This window comes from Amblyraja radiata, chromosome 6 (genome assembly GCF_010909765.2).
Source record: "Amblyraja radiata isolate CabotCenter1 chromosome 6, sAmbRad1.1.pri, whole genome shotgun sequence".
Lineage (NCBI taxonomy): Eukaryota > Metazoa > Chordata > Chondrichthyes > Rajiformes > Rajidae > Amblyraja > Amblyraja radiata.
Window position 1 is genome coordinate 25,035,182 of NC_045961.1, and position 8,595 is coordinate 25,043,776.

Genomic DNA, 8,595 nt, shown 5'->3' on the forward strand with positions numbered 1-8,595 from the left:
AAAGTAAGCCGAGCTTTTTCCTCGTGTTCTCCAAACCCTCTGCTGTAACTGTGCTGGAAGATCACCCAAAATCACAGGACAATCACAGGCCATTTAACTTTTTTTCTTTGGAGCAAGCAGTGGGAGATTTGGAAATGCAGTGCTTCAGATTAATTCTCTATGAATTGGACCAATTTATACAAGGATCAAGTTCAAGTTCACATTTATTGTCACATGCACCAATTGCGGCACAGTGATATATGAGTTACCATGCAGCCATACAATTAAAAGAACACAATACACGATAGAACTTAACATAAACATCCACCACAGTGATCACTGTGATGGAAGGCAATAAAGTTCAGTCAGTCTTCCTCCTTTTGTTCACCCATGTTTGGGGCCTTGACCCTCCGCAGTCGTCGCTACGGATGGCCCGACGTACAGGCCCTCTTGCCGGGATGATCAAAGCTCTGATGTCGGGACGGATGGAACCCACTCCGCGGCTTGGAGTGTCCAAATCGGCCACTTTCTTACCGGAGACCGCGGCTTCTCGATGTTATAGGCCGCGGGCAGGCCAGCGGTCGGAGCTCTTCTCCCGCGATCCCCGGCAAGGGATCCCCGGCGAGGGATGATAAAGTCCACTCCACGCCCACGGCTAGAAGCTCCGCAGACCGCGGCTTCATGGTGTTAAAGTCACCAGGCCGGCAGTCGGAGCCTTTCTAGTGGCTCCGCGATGGAAGTCCACGCCGTGCCTGCTGCTGAAGCTCTGGGCCGACTCCGGGAAAGGCCGCACCAATCCAAGTTGTTAGGCCATGATGGAGGGCGAAAATGTAACTAGGAAAAAGTTGCATCTCCGTCGAGGTAAGTGACTGGAAATGGTTTCCCCCACCACCCCCCTCATAGAAAAATAACGAGAAACATTAATACATACATACTAAAAAAACAAAAAAGTCGAAGTGAGTGACACGCTGCTGGACAATATAAGATGATTTCAGGGTAAAGTAATCTCGGAATTTCAGCTGTGAGGATTATATGATGTTCTAACATTTTAAAAGGGTCTCCCTATTCATTAACGATGCCACAAATACACAGCTTCCCTGCATTTTCTCTGTCAAGCCTTCCTTCACTTCCACATTCGTCAATAAAACCAGTTATTTTTTTCTAAATAGGACATACAATATTGTGCACATAAGCCATAAATCCTAAATCCAATGGAACCCAATATCAGGAGAAAAACAAGTGTGACTGTTGATATATTATCTCCGAGGTCAGAAGACTACCCAAAGAATGCAACATGTTATGCAACAGAAGGCCATCGTGCCAAAGCTGACTCTGAAAAGCTGTCCAGATGGCTTCATGCTTTTCCTCCTTTTCTATATTCCTATGAATTTTTCCCATTGATAATATTTATCTTATTAGACAAAATTCTCTTTTAGACAAAAGTCAAGAGTGTTTTATTGTCATATGTTCCAGCTGGAACTATGAAATTCTTATTTGCAGCAGCACAACAGAATTTTTAATTTAACTTGCTTCTGGTCTTTGAGTAGTGAATACTTTGATTCTTTGTGTAAAAATAGTGTCATCTCTGATTCCTGTATCAGTCATATCTGTGAACAATGGAGGTTGACCTTTCTACTGCACAAATATTTTCTTAATATATTTATTTGTATTGAAACGTTTTATTGTGAATGCTTCCATCAAATTACCTCTGTTCCTCCCTTGCCCAAAGGAGGACAATCCACATTCTCCAAAGTCCCCACATAACTGTCCCTCATTTGTGGTCCTACTTTAGTAAGTCCATTCCAAATTCTCTCCATAGTTTTACAATCCTTTCAAAAACAGATGCCCAGAAGTGTAAATGCAACTCGGTGAGAGACTAAAATACAATAAATATAATTTAATAAAATACAATAAGCATATTATATCTCTTTGGACCAATTGTCCTCCATCAATAAAACAATAGATCCATAGTTACTCAAGCCATCTGAACTGACCTTGTAATCATCAATATTTATGCATAGATGACTGTTCAACACCCATTGGAAATAACACCACCTGCTATAGATCATCATTCCTGAGACCTCTGACCAAAAACCGGTTGGGGGCTATCCTGCAACACATACCTTCAAAGTCGGCAGAGGAGTGGCAGGTGAATGAGTGAATGCAGGGATTGGCTGAGGAATTTAATTAGCAAATCGGTAAGTTAGCAAATTAGTCAATTTATCAGCCAATATAAGCAAGGTTTGCTCTAGGGGAGCGGCCTGTCTGGGAGCGGCCTTGTCGAGGGAAGTGTCTTGTGAGAAAAGTGCGAGTCTTTGACTCGAGAGTCTTCAGTGAGGAGGCTGAGGGAGGAGACTACGGCAAAAGTTGGAGAAGGTGAGACGCAGTGAAGAAATGACAGGTAAGCTGACAGTGTGATGCTTGCAGGATGTGGGAGGTCAGGGGCCTCTGGCTGCTACAACTGTGGAAAGTGTGTCCAGGTTCAGCTCCTGAAGGACCGTGTTGGGGCACTGGAGAGGCAACTGGATGATCTCATCCAGGAAAAGGAAAATTTCCTGGACAGGACCTACATCGAGATCGTTACACCGATGATACCGGAAGAGAGAAGGTGGGTGACGATGAGGAAAGGTAGGAAGCTTGGAGTACAGGAGACCCCGGGGGATGTACCTTTTGAAAACAGGTTCACCCTCTTGGAAGCTGTTGGGACAGAAGACACTGCCATTCTGAGGGGGGGACAGGTCTGCGAGGCAAAACGTGGCGCTGAAGCGAAGTCAAAGAGACAGACGTCAGGCAAAGCCATGGTAGTCGGGAACTCCATCGTGAGAGGTACAGACAGGGGTTTCTGCAGCAATAGGCGGGATTCAGGGATGGTGTGTTACCTCCCTGGTGCCAGGATCCAGGATGTCACGGACCGATTGCAGGGCATACTCAAGGGTGAAGGTGAGCAGCCGGAAGTGGTTGTGCATGTTGGCACAAATGACGTCGGGAAGTAGTGGAATGATATTCGGAAGAAGTCTGAAAAGCAGGACCTCCAGGGTGGTTATCTCCAGTTTGCTTCCAGTTCCTCGTGCTGGAGAGGGCAGGAATAGGGAGATAGCGAATCTGAATGTGTGGTTGAGGAGCTGGTGCAGTGGGCAGGGATTTAGATTCTTAGACCACTGGGATCTGTTTTGGGGAGGAGAGGGGGGGGGGAGAGGAGAGGGGGGGGAGAGGAGAGGGGGGGGGTGGGGGAGAGGAGAGGGGTGGGGGGGGGAAGAGGAGAGGGGGGGAGAAGAGAGATGGGGGGGAAGAGGAGAGGGGGGGAAGAGGAGAGGGGGGGGAGAGGAGAGGGGGGGGGGTGGAGGAGGGGAGGGGGAGAGGGAGGGAGAGAGGAGGGAGGGGGGGGGAGAGAGGGGGGAGAGAGGAGAGAGGGGGAGAGGAGAGGAGAGAGGGGGGAGGAGAGGGAGAGGGGGGGAGAGGAGAAGGAGGGAGAGAGAGGAGGGGGCGGGAGGAGAGATGGGGGAGAGGAGAGAGGGGGGGGAGAAGGAGGAGAGGGGGGGGGAGAGGAGAGAGGGGGGGGGGAGAGCGGGGGAGAGAGCGGGGGGAGAGGAGAGACGGGGGGGAGAGGAGAGAGGGGGGGAGAGGACGAGAGGGGGGAGAGGAGAGAGGGGGGAGAGGAGAGAGGGAGGGCCGAGGAGAGAGAAGGGGGGAGCGGAGGGGGGAGAGGAGAGAGGGGGGGAGGAGGATGAGAGGGGGGGAGAGGAGAGAGGGGGGGGAGGAGGAGAGGGGGAGAGGAGAGAGAGGGGGAGAGAGGGGGAGAGAGGAGAGAGGGGGGGAGAGGAGAGAGGGGGGGAGAGGAGAGAGGGGGGGAGAGGAGAGAGGGGGGGGAGAGGAGAGAGGGGGGGAGAGGAGAGAGAGGGGGAGGAGAGGAGAGAGGGGGGAGAGGAGATGAGGGGGGGAGAGGAGAGAGGGGGGAGAGGAGAGAGGGGGGGAGAGGAGAGAGGGGGGGGAGAGGAGAGAGGGGAGAGGAGAGGGGGGGAGAGGAGAGAGGGGGGGGGAGAGGAGAGAGGGGGGGAGAGGAGAGAGGGGGGAGAGGAGAGAGGGGGGAGAGGAGAGAGGGGGGGAGAGGAGAGAGGGGGGAGAGGAGAGAGGGGGGGGAGGAGGGAGGGGGGAGAGAGAGAAAGTGAGAGAGACGGGGGGAGAGAGGGATAGGGAGAGAGAGAGGTGGGGAGAGAGAGGAGGGGAGAGAGAGAGAGTGCCTTTTTACTTCAACCCAAACCCCCCAAACAACCATTTGCAGGCAGTGCTTTTTAACTTCAAACTAACCATATTTTCATTTTCAAACCACATTAAGGGTACTCACAGTTGTGTAGACATTTGTTCAGTGTCATCCAGAGCTCAGAGTGACCTCCATCTTGCAGAGACTGATTGAGGCACACCACTTCCTTGTTTTATAGTCCCTCCCCCTCCCTCCAGCAGGGGCAGCAGAGAGAATGGTGAATTGTTTTAAAACATTAATTTCTCTCTGATTTTTCATCGATGGGAAAAATACTCTGGTCCAGGAAGGCAGATGTGGGCTCTGATCGAGGTGGCCAAAAATGACGGCCGTAGGTGGCGGCGTTCTCTCGGACATCGCAGCACAGTGGGCCAAAAGTGGTCAAGATCAGACTTTTAGTAATATAGATATGTGTGCTACCACAGCCCTTTGTGATATATTGTCATTTGCCTTTTGAAATCATATATATGCACAGCATTAGCTGCAGTACTCTCATCAACTATCCATTATTTTATCAAATTATTTTTTGTTGCTGCGTTAAAATTAATGAGCCCATTTTATATCTCTATAACTAAAAGTCTCATCTTGACCACTTCCTGTCTGCGCTGTATATTGATTTTAGAAAAAAACACTACCCTAGATCGCTATGATTTTTGGCCATCTTACTCACAGTCCTCCTCCGCTGAGGCCACAACTCTGACTCTGCTGTGAGTCTACTGAACTGTGAGTCTATCCTTTATGTGGTTTGTGGGGAGAGGAGAGAGGGGGGGAGAGGAGAGAGGGGGGGGGAGGAGGAGAGGAGAGAGAGGGGGGGGAGAGGAGAGAGGGGGGAGAGGAGAGAGGGGGGGGGAGAGGAGAGGGGGGGGGAGAGGAGAGAGGGGGGGGAGAGGAGAGAGGGGGGGAGAGGAGAGAGGGGGGGGAGAGGAGAGAGGGGGGGAGAGGAGAGGGGGGGGAGAGGAGAGAGAGGGGGGAGAGGAGAGAGGGGGGGGGGGGAGAGGAGAGGGGGGGAGAGGAGAGAGAGGAGAGAGGGGGGAGAGGAGAGAGTGGGGGGGAGAGGAGAGAGGGGGGGAGAGGAGAGAGGGGGGAGAGGAGAGAGGGGGGAGAGGAGAGAGGGGGGGGAGAGGAGAGAGGGGGGGAGAGGAGAGAGGGGGGAGAGAGAGAAAGTGAGAGAGACAGGGGGGGAGAGAGGGATAGGAAGAGAGAGAGGTGGGGAGAGAGAGGAGGGGAGAGAGAGAGAGAGTGCCTTTTTACTTCAACCCAAACCCCCCAAACAACCATTTGCAGGCAGTGCTTTTTAACTTCAAACTAACCATATTTTCATTTTCAAACCACATTAAGGGTACTCACAGTTGTGTAGACATTTGTTCAGTGTCATTCAGAGCTCAGTGACCTCCATCTTGCAGAGACTGATTGAGGCACACCACTTCCTTGTTTTATAGTCCCTCCCCCTCCCTCCAGCAGGGGCAGCAGAGAGAATGGTGAATTGTATTAAAACATTAATTTCTCTCTGATTTTTCATCGATGGGAAAAATACTCTGGTCCAGGAAGGCAGAAGTGGGCTCTGATCGAGGTGGCCAAAAATGACGGCTGTAGGTGGCGGCGTTCTCTCGGACATCGCAGCACAGTGGGCCAAAAGTGGTCAAGATCAGACTTTTAGTAATATAGATATGTGTGCTACCACAGCCCTTTGTGATATATTGTCATTTGCCTTTTGAAATCATATATATGCACAGCATTAGCTGCAGTACTCTCATCAACTATCCATTATTTTATCAAATTATTTTTTGTTGCTGCGTTAAAATTAATGAGCCCATTTTATATCTCTATAACTAAAAGTCTCATCTTGACCACTTCCTGTCTGCGCTGTATATTGATTTTAGAAAAAAACACTACCCTAGATCGCTATGATTTTTGGCCATCTTACTCACAGTCCTCCTCCGCTGAGGCCACAACTCTGACTCTGCTGTGAGTCTACTGAACTGTGAGTCTATCCTTTATGTGGTTTGTGTGGTTTTGTGCTTTATGTGGTTAACCCTTTATGTGCTTGCAATAAATGATAATTTGTTAACCCTTAATGTGCTTGCAATAAATGATTTGTTAGCCAGCAATATGCTTGCAATGAATGATGATTTGTTAACCCTTAATGTGCTTGCAATAAATGATTTGTTAGCCCTTAATGAAATTAGTTGTTTGGCCTGCCCTGTGCTTGAAATTGAAATGAAAATGAAATTAGTTGTTTGGCTTGCCCTGTGCTTTTGCTTTTGCTTTGCTTTGCTTGACCTCACCTGAAATGAAAGCAAATGGATTGTATTGTTGGCTGGCCCTGCCTGCCCTGTGCTTGACTTGACTTGACATGGATTGACTTGACATGAAATGGATTGTTGGCCCTGCACTCACTGTGCTTGATTTGACCCACAACACCCATGCTAGCGCTCCAGAACCCTACACCCCCCAGCCCTCCCGTGTGAACCTGGGACCCAACCGGTCCCACTTAGTTTAGTTTGTATTAAATTGATTGCTTGGCTTGACAATTGTTTCTGCTCCATTGCATCACACGATTGTCTCACCATAACAATGTAAGAAATAGAGTATACAGTCTTGTAAATTCTAACTGCTGTGACTTTGCAAGATAATATGGAATATTAAGTCAGAAAGACAAATAGTCATAGAATCATATAGCACGGAAACAGGCCCTTTCCTGTACCTGTCCAAATGTATGTTAAATGTATTATACCTGCCTCAACTACCTCTTCTGGCAGATCATGCCTCATTTTTCCAGCCCTGAGCCTCAATATCCCTTGTTATCCAAGGGTCCTTACCCTGCCATGCCCTCCACTCTTACAGGAACATAAATGCCTTGAACTCTCAGCAGCACACTATTACAAGCATCCCACTTTCCAGATGTCCCTTTGTCTGCAAACAAGCTACTCCAATCAACTTTTGCAAGTTTCTGTCTAATAACATCAAAGTTGGCCTTGCCAGAAATTAAATCTTTAACTTATGGACCAGACTTGCCTTATCCATAACTATATTAAAGCTACTAAAACTGTAGTGGCTAGTCCCAAAAAGGCTCATCCTCTGACACATCAGTCACTTGCTCTGCCCGATTCAATTAATGATGGGTCGAGCTTTGCCCTCTTCCTTGTATTGTCCGAGGAAACTTTCCTGAACTAATTTGACAAAATTTGGCCGCAACTCTGCCCTTGGTACTATGACAGTCCCAATCTATATTTGGAAGGTTAAAATCCCCTACTATGACAACTGTATTGTTCTTGCAGCTGTCTGCAATCTCCTGGCATATTTGTTCTTCTAATTTCCTTGGACTGTTCGGAGACTTATAGTACAATCCCAACAAGGTGTTCATCCCCATTTATTTCTCTGAAGTGTGTGAGGACAGAAGGAATATTTAGTGATAGTCATGGTGACAATAGTGTTTTCAAAACCTAGTGTTTCCAAAACTGGCTGGAGTTAGGGCGGACATCTTCATCTTCTCAACGCTGAGGTCTGTAGTTCTCACCTGCTTTAAAATAACATCAATAACACCGGTGCCCAAGAACAGTGAGGTGACATGCCTCAATGAGAATCGGCATGTTGCACTAACCTCTGTGGTGATAAAGTGCTTTGATTACGGTGCACACCAACTCCTACTTAACAAGGAACTGGACCCACTACAATTTACCTACCTCCACAACAGATCAACAGGGATTGCAATTTGCTGGCTCTCCACCCTGCACTGGGCTACTTGGACAATAAGACACATAAGTCAGGCTGCTGTTCATCAACTACAGGTCGGCATTCAACACTATCATCCCTTCCAAATTTGTTACTGAGATCAGGAAACTGGGTCTCTGCACATCACTTTGCACCTGGATCCTCGATTTCCTCATCAATAGACCACAATCAGTACGGACTGGCAACAACACTTTCTCCTCGATAACCATCAGTGCAGGGGCACCTCAAGGCTTTGTGCTCAGCCCCCTGCTCTACTCACTCTTTACCCATGACTCCATATTTAAATTCATTGACAACAGGACGAATTACAGGTAATTGTGATTCAAAGTGTAGGAGGGAGATCGATCGTCTGATTGAATGGTGCCACAACAACAACTTTGTTCCAAACGTCAGTAAAACCAAGGAGCTGATTGGTGAATTTAGAAGAATGAGGCCGAGCATTCACAAATCTGTCTTCATCGACTGGTCAACAGTGGAGTTCAGGCTCCTGTGCATATTTATGAAGATCTGTCCTGGGCCCAGCATGTTGATGCAATCATAAAGAAAGCTTTTCAATACCTCTACTTCCTTAGAAGATTGGGGAGATCCGGTATTTCATTTAATAATCCCATGAACATGTATAGGTGTGC

At 48.4% G+C, this 8,595-nt stretch overlaps 1 protein-coding gene across 1 annotated transcript in view; it reads right to left on the reverse strand.

Moving 5' to 3' along the window:
* The window catches only part of LOC116974155 (protein-lysine methyltransferase METTL21C-like), a 28,726-nt gene that overhangs the window by 17,380 nt on the left and 2,751 nt on the right, over positions 1-8,595 (reverse strand). The window lies entirely within an intron of this gene.